Source organism: Strix uralensis, chromosome 9 (genome assembly GCF_047716275.1).
Source record: "Strix uralensis isolate ZFMK-TIS-50842 chromosome 9, bStrUra1, whole genome shotgun sequence".
NCBI lineage: Eukaryota > Metazoa > Chordata > Aves > Strigiformes > Strigidae > Strix > Strix uralensis.
Window position 1 is genome coordinate 20,774,572 of NC_133980.1, and position 18,706 is coordinate 20,793,277.

Genomic DNA, 18,706 nt, shown 5'->3' on the forward strand with positions numbered 1-18,706 from the left:
CCTCTGGGTATCCTCAAGCCGGAGGCTGACTTGGATCATGTTCCTCCAGCACAAAGCAGCTGACATTCTGTGCATTGTAGATTTGGTTTGTGTCAGGCCATAACTATGCATACGACAATCTGACCTAGAAGGCCCCATCTGGTAGGATAGGGAAAGAAATACCACTCTGTTTGGTAGCTTTCATTTAGACTGGATTGAGTAAAAGAAAACTGGACTACAGGGAAACCAATGTGAATAATACTTGGGGCTGAACTTGTTTCAGCAACTCAGGAGACTAAAAAACAGAAAACAGAAAACCACTGGAAACTTCTTAGCTACTTAGCTACCACACAAAACCTGGAGCCTTGCACCAAGCTCCCATGAGCAGGACTGCAGACAGTTTCTCTTGGAAACATCACTTGGAAGAAATCAGCCAGCCAAAGGTGATTTTATGGGGCTTGCTGATACATTTATACAGGTCAACAGTTTGGAGGCCAGGAAGGAGCTCTGGTTTCTAGATAAATGCCCTCTCTCCCATTCACTTTACTACTGGTCACAGCTCTCTCCCATTCACTTTACTACTGTTTGCTCCTGTTTTGGGACAGGGATGTGGCAGGGTTTGAACAGGGCTGGTGGTTGCACGGCGCTCACATGGTGCTGCAAGGGAACACAACCACGGCATCCTGCTCCCACTCCACTGGCATCCAAAATAAACACCCTTTCATCACTGCACTTCTTACGCTTTGATTTTAAACACAGTTTTTCCATTCCAGATGTAAACACTTCCCAGTATTATCACCTCCGGTTTCTGCAAATGGACGTTTGTTTCAGGAAACAAGTGGAAGAGTGGTGTAGTGCCGGGTTAAATTCCCAGTTTCCAGCAGTCTGTCTCATGGGGGCTTGCCTCCTGAGCAGGAGATTGCAGCTCTGCGTTGAGAAGCGTGTGGTGATTACTTCTTCCAGTCTTGTCAGGTGAGTGTAGTTGCAGAGTGCTAACAAGAAGGGGTGTAATAAGACTGCTGAGAGGAGCAGGGGCTCAGGGAGGTTTTGGGAGGTGCAGGTGGGAGCTGAAAGTGAAGGATAAAGAGGGAAGTGGAGGGGATACCATTCCTGGAGTGTGAATAATATTTGGCAGCTGTGGAAAGGATGAAGAAGATTTCTAGGTTTTGTCTGTAATGCAAAAAAAAAAAAAAAAATATCTCAGAGCAATCAGGACATAAAAGTGGGGATAAAGGCAGGAAAAAATATGAGAGCCCTCCTTCCAGCTTCTGCTTCTCTGTCCTGCTCCTTCTGGTCTCTCTGTGCTCAGTATTGGTGTGTTCCTGCTCTGCGTTCTTGCCTGCAGTATTGCTGTGAATCCCACCCGTCCTCCTCCCCGCGTGGCTCACAGAGTGGGTGCTGGCGGGGGTGTTTTCTGACACACACAACTAAAGGCTTTGCCTGGGTGGGTGCCCACCTCAGGCAGGTGGACCGGAAGCCCCTTGCGTTTCCAGAAGTGGTGTCATGCCTACCAGCCCAGCACCAGGCACCCAAACCAACGTACATGGGGGAATTTGCAAGGCTTGTGTGCAGCAGAAACAGGGTTTCCCCATGCCAGGGCATTGTGTGTGAAAGTCAGGTGGTGAAGAGGGATTTGGGGGCTCATCCGCTGCCCAGACAACACACCTTCCCATTTAAGCCTGTGCGCTCTACAGCAGCTTCTCTGTCGCAGCTCAGGGATGCGCAGCCTGGTGGGGCTGCCCCTGCCTCTATCCCTGCCCGCAGTGGCACAGCTCCATCCCGGACCTGCAAATGAGGCAGTTTCCAGCCTCATTTCCAGTGTCCAGCCTTGCAGAGGGACAATGAGGGGAACAAGCGAACAGCACAGAGCACAAGCCCTGGCAGACCTGAAAAGAGGGCTGCACAGGTACTGAGCAGTTCTGGACTCCAGACCGTGCAAACTTGACAGTCAAAACCGTTATCACAGCAAGTAAATACATAAAAATAAATTAATTTAGGTGGCCTGGTTTACACAGTAACGTACTGTATGTACTGTCACTGAAGTTTTTAATGAGTTCCTTCTACAGTAAATTCTGACCTTTTTTATTATTATTTTTAATTCAGAAAATTCCAGAAATGTCACCCTATTTCCCACTGTCTTACAAAGTGCCTGAGGCCATGATTGAAAAATCTTATGAAAAGACTCATATTATGTTTCTAATCTGATGCATTTCTGTCTTTAGAGCGTCTGCTGGCTTCTTTTTGCCTGCATGCCTTTTCTATTTTGTTCTAACCTTTTCCTTTCCTCCCCATGTTGCAGTACCTCTGTCTGCAGTGCCGGTTTCTTCTTCACAAGTAGTTAATGTGAAAAAAACACAGTGCCCCATATCTGGGCAGGTCAGCTTCAAGCACTCCTGAATCACAGCTTCAGCTGATGTTTATGGTGGCTAACAATGAAAAGATTTTTTACACTGAGGATAATGGTGTATTTTGCACTGTAAGATAAACCTTAGATGTAAAAATCATTATTTATTTAATAGGAACATCAAAGAATACCACTGGAGAAGGGAACTTCAAAGTTTCCCAGAATAATCAGATTTCTGCTATTATGTGTTTTTTTTTTTCTCTTGACTCTATAATAACGATTAATAAAAGTGTAGTTATCAGAAATCATTGAAAGCATTACTAGATTGAGCTAAAAAAAAAAAAGAATTAAGTCTTTCCTTAGAAGCTAGAAATCTAGGAAGCGACAGGACTGCAGGGCTAATGAGAGAAAGAGAAGTCTGACTTGGAGCAGACTGCAGTGCTTCCAAAACCTACTCCCAAGCTCAACAAAGATTTTATTTTGGGAAGGAGGAGAAGTACCGTTGGGAAGGCTCGTCGCTCAATTTCCTACAGGACTTGCCTTAATTAAATGCATATTTAAATAAGCAGGAGCTCAGTAGTGAAAGTATCCTATAGCATCATTGTGCATTGTGCTCTAGCGGTACAGAAGCACCACTGAGGGCAGACCCGTGCCCAAGCATTGCATATTCTAGGTAGAGAGTGCCACAGCAAAGACATCCTTTGTGGTTCTCCTGTTACAGATTTGTCTGAACAACTTTCTAAAGCCTCTGATGACTGACTGTGAAACAAGGCCCCAGTTGATTAAGGAACCGAGTGGCTTGGCAGAAGAATGGGGTCCTTCAGTTTAAATTCAGGCTAGTTTCCGTTTTCTTAGTCCTTTCCATGGCTGGAAGAGAAATCCCTCACGATTTTTTAACCCTTTGCTCTACCTGGCTGAGCCCTGGGAAGCTGTAGGCTGTGTGAGTCACCGTGAGTTTACTTTGTCGGCAGCACCCCACTGGTGGACTGACCCTGTGGCTCCCCAGAGCCCCAGCACAGCAGGAGAAGGCTCGCCAGGCAGGGGTTGTGGGAGAGGTGGGTGCCCTCTCCTGATGGGCAGGCAAGAGGAACTGAGGGGAAAAAGGAGACATCCAGTGGTGGGGAGCATTAAGGTCCAGGTGATGCAGACTGCGGCTGGGAGGGAAGTGTGGGGTCTCTGTTAACCCCAAGCCCATGTGCACCTTGCTGGCCCTGTCTGTGATCTGCCCATGTCTGATGAAAGCCGGGGTGGAGACTCCCTGCTGTGTACATGACATTCTGCGAGCAGGCGTTTGTGTTTGGTGTTAATATACTCAGCTATTGCTCCAGCCCAGGCATGGCAACAGAATTGCCAGGTTTTGACAACAGCTGTGAAAGCTTTCTTCATCCCGAAAGAACAAGGTTAATTTCCTATTCCAAATAGGTGCATTGTTTGTATGCATGTGCATTGGGAAGCAAGAACAGTTTCTAAGTGGGTAGGGCAACAATCAAGGTCTCATTGGACCTGGCTTCTTGTCCCACAGTTGTCAAGGGTCTGCTTGATGGCCTCCAGCAAATTACTTCAGCTCCACATGGCTCAGTTTAGCTATTGTGAAACAGAAATAAAGGTGTTGACCCCTGGTAAACTTCATACAGTGATTTCCATTAGCAGAGGGTATGGGAGATTATACCAGTATTATTATTATGGCATGCATAAGAAGAATAGGCAGAACTGGAACAAAACCAAAAGTGGAAGGGGAAAAAGATGGAGACTGGACTGATGAGGAATATTTTATAGCAGTGACAGCAGGCAGGAAAAATAGTTATGTGAGAGCATGTCCTGTTGACTATGAATAACCAGTGCTGTCTCTGTACATTAGATGTGGGTGACCTTTTAGTGTCTGTGTCTCATGTCCCCATCCAGGCAGATTTCTTTACAATAATGTGTGTATTGCAAAGCTCTTCCCAGCCGTTGGTTTCACTGCTCAATGTTCTCAGGCAGTGCTCCACAGTCCTCTGTAGGCAGCTGCAGTGTGCATGGTCCACAGTCCCAGCTCACTGCTGGCTGCTTGTGCTGCCCCAGCTCCCCAGCCTGAGCTCATGAGCCCTGCAAGGGCTTGCACTGGTGCTCACACAGGCACATGGCTTCTGGCTGGCTCACAGCATGGCTGTAACTCGCTCGGGCATGCCTGCATAGGGCCTGTTGGGGCCCAGATGGGATCCGGCTTGCCAAATGACAACTGTTTTAAAACCTGGCTAGTGAAGAGTGGTGACACCTCCAAAGGCAGCTTAAGCTGCGTGCAGTTAGGTGTCCAGGAGCTCCGGCCAGGACATCACCCTGCCAAGGATGGCCAGTGCCATCACCAAGCTGACCAGGGGCTGTATGCAGCACAGGAATGTTTCAGGGTCAGCTGGGCTGGCAAGGGATCACCAAGTTTAGACATTCAGAGGTATTGCACTGATTTGGGCTGTTCAGGAGAACTGACGTGGCAGGAGACAATTTATCCTTCCATAGCTTACCCAGAATTGTTTTCTCTGACACCACCAAGCATGGTTCCATTCTTGTGGGTAGGGGATGTGCAGTGATCTGCATTCTTGGCTCAAGCAAGATGTACTTTTCTCCATTTTCCTCACAAGAGCAAAAATGGAAAGAAATTAGAATCATAGAATGGTTTGCGTTGGAAGGGACCTTAAAGATCCTCTCGTTCCAACCCCCTGCCATGGGCAGGGACACCTTCCACTAGACCAGGTTGCTCAAAGCCCCGTCCAACCTGGCCTTGAACACTGCCAGGGAGGGGGCAGCCACAGCTTCTCTGGGCAACCTGTGCCAGTGTCTCATCACCCTCACAGGGAAGAATTTCTTCCTTATATCTAATCTGAATCTACCCTCTTTCAGTTTAAAACTGTTACCCCTTGTCCTATCCCTACACCCCCTGATAAAGAGTCCCTCCCCATCTTTCCTGTAGCCCCCTTTAAGTACTGGAAGGCCGCTATAAGGTCTCCCCAGAGCCTTCTCTTCTCCAGGCTGAACAACCCCAACTCTCTCAGCCTGTCCTCACAGGGGAGGTGCTCCAGCCCCTGATCATCTTCATGGCCTCCTCTGGACCCACTCGAGCACATCCATGTCCTTCTGATGTTGGGGGCCCCAGAGCTGGACACAGAACTGCAGGTGGGGTCTCATGAGAGCAGAGTAGAGGGGGAGAATCCCCTCCCTCAACCTGCTGGCCACACTTCTCTGGATGCAGCCCAGGACACAGTTGGCTTTCTGGGCTGTGAGTGCACATTGCTGGCTCATAGTCAGCTTTCCACCCACCAACACCCCCAAGTGGTTCTCCTCAGGGCTGCTCTCAATCCACTCATTGCCCAGGCTGGATTTGTGCTTGGGATTGCTTCAACCCATGTGCAGGACCTTGCCCTTGTTGAACTTCATGAGGTTTGCACGGGCCCACCTCTCCAGCCTGTCCAGGTCCCTCTGGATGGCACATCCCTTCCCTCCAGCGTGTCGCCTGCACCACACAGCTTGGTGTCACTTGTTGAGGGCGCACTCAATCCTACTGTTCATGTCGCCAGCAAAGAAGTTAAATATCACTGGTCCCAACAGCAACCCCTGAGGAATGCCACTTGTCACTGCTTTCCACGTGGACATTGAGCCGTTGACCACAACTCTTGGAGTGCGACCAACCAGCCAATTCCTTACCCACTGAGTGATCCATCTGTCAAATCCACATCTCTCCAATTTAGAGACAAGGATGTCGTGCGGGAGAACGTCAAATGCTTTACACAAGTCCAGGTAGATGATGTCAGTTGCTCCTCCCTCATTCACTAACACTGTAACCCCATCATAGGCCACCAAATTTGATAGGCATGATTTGCCCTCAGTAAAGCCACATCAGCTAATCACCTCCTTATTTTCCATGTGCCCCAGCATATTTTCTAGGATGATCCACTCCATGATCTTGCCAGGCACAGAGGTGAGACTGACTGGCCTGTAGTTCCCCTGGGTCTTCCTTTTTTTCCCTTTTTAAAAATAGGGGTTATGTTTCCCCTTTTCCAGTCAGTGAGAACTTCACCGGACTGCCATGACTTCTCAGATATGATAGATAGTGGCTTAGCCACTTCATTTGACAGTACCCTCAAGACCTGCGGCTGCATTTCATCAGGTCCCATGGATTTGTGCAACTTCAGGTTCTTTAGATGATCTTGAAGCTGATCTTCTCCTACAGCGGGCAGTTCTTCATTCTCCCAGTCCCTGCCTTTGCCTTCTGCGTCTTGGGTGGTGTGGCTGAAGCACTTGCCATTGAAGACTGAGGCAAAAAAGTAGTTGAGTGCCTCAGCCTTCTCCATATCCCAGGTAACCAAGTCTCCCATTTCCTTCCTGAGAGGGCCCACATTTTCCCTAGTCTTCCTTTTATCACCAATGTACCTATAGAAGATTTCTTGTTGCCCTTGATGTCCCTGGCCAAATTTAATTCTATCAGGGCTTTGGCCTTCCTAACCTGATCCATGGCTACTCAGACAGTTCCTCTGTATTCCTCCCAGGCTATCTGTCCTTGCTTCTACCCTCTTAGGCTTCCTTTTTACATTTGAGTTCGCACAGGAGCTCCTTCAGTTTAGTTGAAACAAAACCTTTCACTTAGTTATTTAGAAGGAGTGGGGAGGAGGCACTCAAAGCACACGGTAGCTGTTGAGGTTGCTCCCTTCACCCCTTAGTTTAAAGGCTGGACTATTTACCCAGGACACAGGGGATGTGGCCCTGACTCTCTCCTCCACCTGGCAGAGGTCTCCTGGCAGCACCATCACCACTGCAGCGCTGCTTGAGTCCTCCTGCACTGCTCCCCTAAGCCTGGGCTGAAGCAGAGTTAGTACCCAGGGATACTGCCCACGGGGAACACCAAGATGGAGGGACAGTGAGTCACTCCATCCCAAAGATAAGTTCAGGATTTCACCGCAGTGGAGCCATGCCGCAGGGATGGACTGAGTAAGGCTTACCCAAAAGGACCATGGGAAGACTGAGCTTGAAAGAGGGTGAGGAATGGACACAATGATTTTAGCTGAGTGGCGCTAGGAACTAGGGAAATACTCAGAGAACAGCCTGATGAGATTACTCCTCATAGGACATGCAAAATCCTTACAGCATTGATGGGTGTGATACTTGGGAGAAAAGACTGCTCATGGATTTTGGTAACATATGGTGAATTAAGGAAGAAGGTTGCCTAAACTACAAAAACAAAGATGATACTTGATTATTGATCTAAAAATAGTTCTGAAGTTCAGAAATAGTTCTGAACTTGCAGATTTTGACAAGTTGCATAAGCTATTTTCAGAAGGCAAAAGAATATAATGGTGTGACTGAAATGGAAGAATATAGGTGTCCCGAGGTCTTGGATGTTCTCTGTATACTTCCAGATTGCATCAAAAGAATAGTGGATAAAAAGATAATATACCTCTTGTCCTAGTAATAAACAAAATAAACTTTTTTTCCTATAGGAAGTCTGATTCCAGAAATATATAGAATACTACAATAGTACTTTAAAGTAATATCAAATACAAAGGTATATTTTCCTTTTTCCTAAATAATGTATTTTTTAGAAAGTCTGTGGTTCAAGTAATCCAAAGTATATGACTGAAAACTTTTCAGAGATAATAATCTGAAGGCATGTTCCACCCCTGGACAGTGATGGATTTGCCACTGAGAGTCCTTCCCACATGGAAAGGGGTTCCTTCCTGTGGGATGTGCAAAACAGCAGGAATGCAGAGCTTCAAAGAATATCAATCTAACATAGGTGGCAAAGATACTGTCAATCTAATTTTAAAATCAAAACAGGCACTTGTAATGATTCCTAATTGCATGAAGCAAGACTCTTACATCCTTTGGCATTGGGGCTGGTGAAGTTAAGACAGAGAACTTAAGTGGGAGATTGGTACAGTTCTAACCATGCCCAAGGAAAGGAGAGAAGGGCCAGAGTTTCACAGTGTAGTTCTCCACCAGAAGGATTTTTACTTGGTCAGGAGGAGTAAAACTCAATACAGTACAGTATTTTGTGGAGAATAATACTAACAATGATAGCATATAGAGCTGTCATAAGGACAAATTTTTGTGGACCAACTCTAAGGAACAGGGACCGGACCAAAAAAGCCCTGCAATAACATGGGTGATAAATATAATACCTTCTTGAACCTAGAAAGCAAAATAGAAAGGCTGGAAAGAGTAGTATTCTGTATGAGATTTGTGGCATTTTTGTGGAGAACTGACTAACAAGCACATGATGTGCAGCTTGGAAGAGTGGGGGGAAAGTGCTGGGACAGAAACCTGAGCTTTCAGAGAAATTAATCTCACTGACATTAAAACAACCTAATTTCACACATTTGTAGGAGAAAGACTCAAGTGCCAGATTTCTAATGAAAAGGTAGCCAGATCAAGCCATGAATAGCAAAGATTTTTAAAAAATGGCAACATATTGAGGAAATCTATATGGAATATGTTGGCTCCAACTGCAATATTGAGACAGCTGTTGAATTGCAGCCTGAAAAAGCGTAAAATATTGAGAACTGGTAACACGAGCTCCAATTCTGAAATTCTTGTGTGACAAGCAGAAGAGAAACTTGTTAGGCAGCTGAAAATGTCACAGAACTAATTGCTTCATTTTGCTAGCTACCTTCTGTTACATGCACATCAAAAATCACTCCATAAGATGGGGAATATTCAATTTTTGAGGAGCAATAGTAGACTCTGTGGCATCTGAGCACCTCCGTACTCCAAACTTCTGCTTTCTGGCACTGCAGTGTGGGAATGCCTCTATTCCCATTTTACAGACAGGGAGGTAGATCAAGACAAACAAAGTAATTTTCTAAAGGTTGCACTGAGAGTTTGTTGGTAGGTCAGGGACTGAGCCCAAGTCTCCAAAGAACTAACTAAATCTTTAGCCACTGGAATTTTTTTTCTGAATTGTGAAACAGGTCATCGTTAATAATCCACAATTGTTATTCTTTTCTCCTTTGACAGATTTAAGGGCTTTCATGTGCCACCTCCTTGTTCTCTCGTGTGTTTATATGGAGCATGCACTGCATATTTGGTTGAAAGCCAAGTGTGCCTTGGTTCCTCATCTGCTCTTTTTATATTGCAACTTATCTCCTTGTCCCACCTCTGCATTGTCTTTTATAAGTGTATCTCTAATCTCAAGCAGTGTTTAGCAAACTGCGATACCAATGTCACAAGGGGTGACTGCATCAGTAGTGTTCCTAATGATCTCCACTAGTGCATCTATGGAAAACTTGAGCAGTCCTAGGAACAGATCACTAGGTGTTTGAGATTATTTTCAAGAACCTTTGCTAAGTATTCACCAGGAATAGGGAGACAGCTGTTAACACTCCAGAAATACCAAGTGAAGGTTTGAATGCCAATCCAGAAAAGGAGTTGAAAATATAGTAGATGATTTATCAAGGGCATATTGGAGAAGTGTGAATAGAGATGGTGCTGTCATGATGTATCTTACAGTGCCTGATATTGGAATGACTGCTTAGAGATTTCCAGTTAGACACAGCAAAATTGCCAGTGTTGAGGGAGTCTGTTAAATAGGTACCAAAAGGTAAAATGTGCAGAGCCTGAGTACAGGGGAATTTGTCGAGGGAAATGGAATTTGGGTTGTTGCATTTGTGGTTGGGTTTTTTTGTTGGTTTTTTTTTTTTTTTTTTTTTTAAACATTCTGACAGAGATTATTATAAAGAGGTAAGAAGAAAATGACATTTTATCACCATCCCACTCCCCATCAGTGTCAGCTCTCCTCCTCGCTAGCTCCAGAAATCAAGGGCTGGAGAGAGGACCGAGGTCTGGGGAAGGAGTGCTGAGTGCTGCACTGCAGTGTGGGTGGTGGGGACTGAAGGAAGAGCATCTGCTGCTTTTGTTCCCCCCCACTTCATCACTGCTGGTTTCAGAGGCAGCTGGGAGGTAGCCAGTCATACAAAGGAAGTAACTTAATCCAAATAATAAGCATCGGTAATAAAATATAAAAAGATGATTGTCAAGAGGGTTGTACAAAAGAAGAAATGTTTTAACCGGAGGTGTGATCACACCTGAGGTATGAGGTGTGAATTGCTGAATGCAGTGTGTTTAGGAAAGATGGATGCAAAATGGAAGGAGCTGCTGGCACTGCTTGAATGATATGTGATCTTTGTTTTGTCTACGTTACTTGGAATTGGCTTTTAGCTTCTGCTGCTCTATTATCTGCACTGTTTTGACAGTAACTTAATAAAAGTAGGAGCCAACTGCGCTAAGAGATCTGTATGTGCAACCTGGGTGTTCAGTCCAAGTCCAGCCTGGTGGCTAGCTGGCCACATGTGTGGACAGATGCCACTTTTGTGCATACAGTTGTTATGCTAGTGCCAAAAGATGTGGCACGCACAATTTGTGCAGGCACATATGCAAACAGATAACTTGAAAATCTAATCTTGAAAGTATTCACCTTGAATAATAGCATTTTAGAACGAGTCCGTCCTAATGATTACAAAAAGACACCTGCAATAGTTTGTCCTCACATGTTCTGTTCATTTTGAATACAGTATGTGGATACTAAACTCCGATACTCTGCCTTTGATCCTTGGGTAAGTATTTATTCCTACACAAACTGGACTCTAGATGCTTCTGAACTGGAATTCAGTTGCTCTGCTAGTTGTGAACAAGCCACTTCTGAAAGGCAAGGGAGCTAGCTCTGTGGTGGTTGGTGGCTGCCTGGCACTGGCTCTACGTGTGTGTGAAAGGCTGGGGTCAGACTCACTGTATTTGAATGAAACACTCAGGCTTAGTAAAAATGTCTTTGTTTTGTCTCTGAAAGGAAATCATATCCAGTAGGCAGTTCTCTGCTCTTAATGACAGTGAACACTCAGTACAAATGATGTAATATTAGATTGCTTAACACTTGACATGAAAAAAAGCTTATAAAAATTGGGTATGTGAAGATTTATTGAGATAAACTGTGGCAAGCTATCAGGAACTCTTCTGTGAGAGAAATAACCACCCTAAGAAAGCAGAGCCCAGAGCACCTCTGAGGACTGAATTGGCCAGAAGTGACAGTGAGAAATGGTTTCTCTGGAAGCAAAGGGAATTTGAAGTGCTCTTAGAAGAAATGGATGGATATGAGAGGCTGGTTCTTTGAGCTGTCTCGAAGCTACTTTGAGCCTAATTTCTGGCCTTTCTCTTACAAGTTACTAAAAATCATGGTTTGATATATGCCATCTATTCAATATAAATGATTGTTCAACCTGAACAAATACCAGTAACAGAGGGCATAAAGGCACCAGGCAAGATCGTTACCTTTGGACTAGTGTATGAACCAAGTGGGAAGTTCCTAAGAAAAGGTGAAGTTTCTTTATGCAGCTCATTGACATTTGGATTACCCTCTTGGAATTTCTTGATAACAGGTGAATTGCCAAAAATGGCTTCCTCTGATACCACAGGACACAAGAACCAAGGACTGTTAACTTAACACCAGTGCTAATGTGCACGCCTCCTGTTGCTTCACACACACTTTGTCCCTTCCCTCCCAGAGCGTAATTAGAAGAATCCTCCATGAGGGTTCTTAACTGCAGTCATTTTAAGCTGGGTGGATGTTTTACATGGTCCACCACGACTTTTGAACCACATAGTACACCAGATGAATTATAGATATTGGCTGCTACAAGGCATTGTGACTAGAGGGAGGTACATCCACATTTCACTACAGAAATACAGCTCTTGGTGTCAACTGTCCAGGAACTGTGAAGTTAGAAACCCTAATCCATGTATTTATGACCTTTGAGTAACTAACTCTGGAGATAAGCTGAAACAAGTCAGCATTTCTGATGTGATCCTTTCTCCTTGAGCACTGACAGCTTTCCTGAGTACTGTGATCTCATGGGAAAGCACTGGGGCTACAGCATCAATCATTTCTGAAGTCTTCTGAAGCCCAATGGGGCAGTGCTAAGCCTGAGCTGGGGAGGCTGCTGCCTGCATGCTAGCTTTCTGACTTAAAAGCTTATCCACTGGGCCCCAATGGTGCGAGTGGAAAACAAAGCAGCAAAACCCTAGCTGACAAAAGTGGATGGAGGCAAGCCAGGACTAGAACAAAACAAAAGCTGCAAACAAAATATAGATCATCTCAGCCCACTTTTTAAAAAAAATAAAAGATGACTCCTGTGTGGCCAGGGGAAGTCTATGCAGCGATGGGCACAGAGCAGGCTTGGACATTGATTTATGGCCCTGACACTGAATGTGGTGAGGAAGGCAGAGCTGTCTGCCCAGCATAAAAAAAGAAAAAGTCATATTTGTCTTTGCTTTAGAAGGAGGTGATGTGAGACAACCTCGGGTTCATTGTTTCCTGTCTTGGTTAAGGAGTAGCTTTGATCTCTGGTCTGCTGGGCTATGTGTGTTTGAGGTGAAAAGGTGCTGACCCAAGGAAGACCCTGAGAGAGAGACTTTGGTGCAGAGCTGAGGTTTTCTTAGGCTAGCCCATGAGCCCACCAGCTTACATGTGGTTTCAAAATGCAGACAGTGGACACAGCTTGGAGATAGAAGCATATACCCAAGCACTGTTATGATAGCTGTGGAAATGTCTGCAGAGCTACAGCAAGACAGATTGCTGTGGCAAAATCCTCTGTTGAGGAAGGGGCACTCATGGTGCTCAGGCGCCAGCCAGAAGTCCAGACCTAGGAGGGAAATGTGCTCCACCAGAGCTGCTTGGACACACAAGATGACTTCAGTGTGCTTAATTGCTTCTAGAGGGAGCCATCAGCCAGTATAACCATACAGCCTCCTAACTTCTGGCATGATGAAAGGTTCCCAGCCTGGGACAGTCTGAACAGCTTCCTTAGCTTTCCTAGTGATGCTAGGATTCATGGCAGAGGCAGGCCTGCACACAGCAGGGGCTGGCCTTGGCTGTCTGGCCAGGGCTTGACCTGGCACTGCCACCAAAAGGGGCCAGAAATAAATGAAGCGGATGGGAAGTTGTGGTGGAGGCTAACCACAGGGCAAGAGCATGGTCTGCATCTGTCCGCAACGCCCACGTACCAGGGGAATGGCCCCGCTGACGCCTGGAAAGCGGTTCGGCATCCTGTCTGTCCCTTGCTTCCCTGTATTTTTCCTTGTGGTATCATTTCCTGTGAGCACTGTCCTGAGCAGATGTAGCATATTTAAGCTGCAGTCAGTGCTTACTTAAGTTTGGCTACAGCAGTATCTAAACCACTTGTCTCAGAAAGGGTTTTGACCATTATTTTCACCCTCCTCTTAGTCTACAAACTTACATTTTTACTTACTAGCAGCAGTACAATGCGAAAGACCCCTGTAGGCTTGAGGCAGAGGCACTGCATGGGGAAGTACACACCACACTGGCCAGAGGCAAGGCTTCAGTGCCTTCCCTTGGTGTCGCCGTTAATGGATGTGCAGCCCAAGGTTTCAGCCAAAAACCCCCCACTTAGGTCACTGGCTGCAGTTGCGTAAGAATGAATTGAGGGCAAATGTGTTTTTGTTCATTGGCAGCTGTTTTGTTGTACAAGGAGACTTCTAGAGCTTTCTTGGACACCTCTACATGAATAAGGACAGAGTAGTTTCTGCTCAGAAAGTTTACCTAGCTGTGTGTACTAAAAGGCAATGGCTTTCATGATTAAAGGTGCTTGTTCTGTTATTGGTAGTTGTAAAAATTGTTTCCTAAACCTTATTGTTTCTGCTTTTTTTTTTTTTTTTAAACAGAGTATCTGTCTCCCACAGTGCTACTGGTTTTTGCCTTTTAATTTAAAAACAAAGTAATATATGCTTTTATATTTTTTCACCATGTATCAAAAATATATGAAACATATCCTATAGACTGATAGTGGGTAGCTGACATTTTAGTCCTAATGCACAGTAGCAACTAAATCTAAAGAATTAGATTCATTCTCTTTTTTTGTTTGTTTTTGTTGCATCCTGTCAGCCAGTCCTCCAAAGTAGACTGCTCTTGTACCTCAGAAAATTGAGAAATTAATTCACAAATTAGCCTGGCGTTATTAAAAACAAACCCACCCTTTTCTGAAAGAATGGGTTTGAACTGTGAACCATTCAGCCTACTTCTGCCTTCAGAAGCTAAAACTTCAGAAACTATGATTTAAGAAATTGTTAGTCTGAACTCCAGCTCTGAGAAGTGGACAGGGGAAAGGACCTTTCCCATCATCTCAAATTATCATGATATGCCTTAATTCTTAAAGCTTTGAACCAGTTAATACTGTCTTTATTGTTGTTGCAGCACAAACTGACTCAAGGGGATGTCTGGACTAAACTATAGGCAAGAGAAGTTAAACCAAATCTCTCCTACCAAGCAGAGAGGACATCAGTCCTGAAAGAACCTGGTGCTGGAATGCAGAAGTGGGTGGGCAAACCCAAGACACTGAGGCATCAGACATGCTAAAGAGAAGTGGTGGGTGGAGAAATAAATTGAGAAAATAGAAAAAGAATGTTTATCAATATGGTCATAGGCACTTTACATATCTAAAAAGAAATAATATATATAGAAATTATATATATATGTGTGTAAAATTTCACCTTAACCAGAGCTGAGTATTTAATTGCTAAGCCCTAGAGACCCGGAGAGGTCATGAAAAACATGACAGAAGCAACAGAAGCTGAAGATCATTAGCATGATCAGAGCTTAAATGCAGGCAGACAAATAAAGAGACTAGAAGGAAAATATGAATATCTGGCTAAGAAATAACAGGGTTTTCAAAGCAAGACCTGGAGTGTGTTAACTGGTTGAAAATCAAGAAACCTTTACTTTTAGCCAAAGACTGCCTATGTGCCATGTTCTACATCATTTTAGCTAAATGAGCAAAGAAAGATTTCCTGTGAGTATTACTCCAGCTTGTGAACTCCAAAGTTACCCTTTGTTTTGGGAAAAGGCAAGCTAACTTGAGATGCTGAGGTGTAGCTGTGGTGTCGGGTCTCGCTGACTTGTGATGAGGGAAGTATGTTCCAGTAGAAAGCTGGAAGGCTCACTTTTGGGGGCTAGCTGTTGTGCTTACCCTGACACACAAAGGAAAAGCCAGGTTAGCTCAGGCAGGCAGCAGCACAGTACATTTGCATTGTATCTTGTCTGCCTGCTGCTGGGTTTCCTTCCTGCCCGAATGGCAAGTGGTTACAGGCTGCAGCTGCTAATTACTTCAGACAGTGGTTTGAACCTTTGGGGGATCAAAGCCATAGCATTTCTCTTCTGGACTCTTAACTTTGTACTTTAGATGTTTCCTACTGGCTGAGCAAGCCAACAGCATGCTCTCTTGGACAGGCTTAGCAGCAGCCTGTTTCATCCATGCAGGTTGAAAACAAAACCCTGAACCTTGTTCGTCTCTACAGGCCTCTGAAAGAGAATAGTAATCTAAACTGATTTAATATTCTTGGGCTGAATATAGAATTTCTCTTTAGACCTTATCCTCAGAGGATACGAAGTACTTGCTAGCCTTAAGTCACTTAAGTGGGTGGAAAAAAACAACAACAACAAAAAACTCCAAGATCTAAAGTCTTAATCTGTAAATCTCTGGGGAGAATATTGGCTTTTTATTGTTTCCCTATCAATAAAACGCAGGAAATAGTCCTAACTGCCCTACCTCTACAACTTCCTGTTATTTATCACAAGAAATGTCCCTTCCTAGGTTCTTTGGTTTACGCCTGCAAATAGATTATGCAAATATATCCCAGAATTCGGCATATGGAACAGAACAGATCCAAACTCTGTCCAACCAAATGCAAGGTGCCTTCATATGATACTACTTCAGAGTGTGAGCTGACCGCTCTCGGAGAAGGCAGTGCACTGTGTTGTATTATGAGCTGAGAGTATGAAAACACCCAGGTAGTCTTGGAAAAATCAGAAAGCATTCATTGGAGCTGACAGGAAAGCACATTTTGCAAACGCTTGTTTTATAAATGTTTATTTTAAAAATAGAATTTTGTGAATTTTCAGATAAAAGCCCTAAAATACTGAATAGAAACTTCAAGTTTGAAATTCCTGTGGATTGATTTCATTTTTGGTTTTAATATTCCCTATAACCTCTTTTCTTCTTTTTCAGTTTGAAAGAACCAAAGAAACTAAGATCTAAAAAAACCTGTCTTGGGCAGAATGCAGAGCCAATGCCAGGTTTCCAGAAGAATGTGTCAGTAAGAAAGAAACCTACAGCTTGTAACCAAAATGCCTTGAGTTGTTATCATTAGGTTATCTTGAATAAACTATGTATTGTGTATTTCCTGAAGAGCATGACCAAAAGCTCACTGAGACCATAGATCTCCCAGTAGGTTATGGCTAAAAGCCCAGCTAATGTTTTATGCCTCTTTTTGGTTCATATCCAAAAGGATTTTTTTGTTTGTTTTTACTCATTCCTTACTCATGAAAAAAAAAAACAGTGAACGTAATGGGGTTTGCAATACAGAATTCATTTTTGATTTGTTAGAGAGCACTTCCTCCAGACTGTAGAGAAATTGTTTCCCAGCATAGAAAAATCTGTACTGATGTGGCTAAGAGTTAAAATTTAGTAATGTATTTCCTCTACTGGGGTTGTTCTGAATTTCTTTAGGGCAGTGAGTCATTCTGGTGGTGGAACCAAATTCAACTTATTTATGTTGAATGGCAAAACAACAACAAAACTTTCCCAAATTTGAAAATATCACTGAAAAAGAATAAAAGCACAATTGTCTTCAGCCATTATGGCTGCCCTAATTTGAATCACACGGGAAAATGTTTTGCTAATGGCTTGCTTCTTTTACTCTTAATTGGCAACAAACCAAACCCCTTTCTTTGTTCTTTTTCCTTTATGCGTTGCTTTTCCATCTGGTTTTAGAAAAAGTCCCATGGGTTAGCAATTATCTTGAAATACTAGAGATCTGGGGTTGCTTCCACAGACTTCCTGAATAGCCATGGACTGACCACTTTACCTCTACTACTATTCTGTAAAATGGGAATAAATTCCACTTTTCCTCACAAGGCTGTTGCTAGAAAATCCGTTTATTGCTCCAAGATGCTCAGCTACCACTGGAATATTCAAGGCATATATATTTTGTATTTTTCTTTACAAGTGTGTACTGTGTAGAGTATAAGCTAATAAGGCCTGACAAAGATTCATGATGATACGATGATTCATAAGAGGAACAAATTTGAATAGATTTAAATATGTACATGTAAAAGAAATATGTGTGGCCTCCCAGCACTCTTTGAAATATAAATGTGAGAATTCCTTTAGGTATAACGCTGGAAGCCTTCACGTCAGACCATATTGGCAGGTGCCAGGCAGAAGGAGCCAGCCAGAAGGACTGATTTATTCGGCTTTCTGCTGGCAGACCCCAAAGGCTGCAGCCCCGCATTACTCCAAATGGCGGGGCGGGTGGTGGGATGCACTCCACTAATACCGCCTTCTGCTTTTAAGCCCAAGTAGAAGGCTTATTCCTATGTCTTCTGGACCTGTGGTCGTTTTTTCTGTCTGCTTTTCTACACCAGCTTCTCTGAGTTCGATTTTCATTTTATTCCTCTCCTTAGAGTGTTATTTACAACTGAATAGCAAAATGTTATAGGCTGAGCAGACAGGGCACTATATATAGCAAGAGCAGGGCAGTTCCCCACTCTAATCATCTCCTGCTTTTATGTAGATAGTAAATGATGGGCCACGGAGGGAATTGCCATTCATCTCTAGGAAAGGCATGTCAAAGAAGTTTAAGCGCTGCATCCTGCCCACACTGAGGGAAGGTAATTTAGGTTTGACATGGAAGTACTGGCTTTTCCTAGAGCTGGGGAGTTGCAGATGAGAGCTTTCATCCTTCAGCTGAGTGACGAGAGCCCATGTTTTAGAATTGGGTATTTACAACAGCAAATGGTAGCGTTCCCAGCCTGGAGTAACAGACAAATTTTAGCCAAAAAAGAAGAGTGGCACTCATTCACATCATTCCCCTCTGCTGACCCCGTTGCCAACATATATCTCTCAGCCTTGAGAACCAGGCCATGCCTTGGCCAGTGGCTCGGCTCTGCCCCACCAGGGCCCAGGCCAGCCTCAAGGCTGCCATTTGCTTTGTTTGTGCTTTGGGCTCTTTCCTCTGACTTGCCTCTCACAAGCCAGCCGACATGCCCATGCTTTTTTCCCTCTGCCAAGTCTCCTTTGCTGCCTTCTTTCAGGTCTGGAGCTGTTCTGCTGCCTGCTCTTTTTACAGCTGTCCAAGTGAGCAGAAATAGTTGAACCAACAATACAACTTTGCCAGCTCTGGTCACTCGGGTCCTACAACTTAAACACAGTGTGCAAAAGCTTAAGCAGCATCTTCGCTGGTGGGGCTTAGCCCCAAATCCACACAAATCCAAGGTAATCTGAAAGCAGCTCACTGCCTTCTCTTTAATATTATTGTCAGACAGCTTCAGCTGAGATGGGGGCTGAAGGAGCTGTG

At 44.3% G+C, this 18,706-nt stretch overlaps 1 long non-coding RNA gene across 1 annotated transcript in view; it reads left to right on the plus strand.

Moving 5' to 3' along the window:
- LOC141947286 (uncharacterized) overlaps positions 1 to 17,152 on the plus strand; it is a 37,922-nt gene extending 20,770 nt beyond the window's left edge. Inside the window, exons 4-5 of the long non-coding RNA XR_012630069.1 lie at positions 753 to 951; positions 16,357 to 17,152. This is a non-coding gene — a long non-coding RNA (uncharacterized LOC141947286). The remainder of the gene's footprint in view (positions 1 to 752; positions 952 to 16,356) is intronic.
- The last annotated feature ends 1,554 nt before the right edge of the window (positions 17,153 to 18,706 follow it).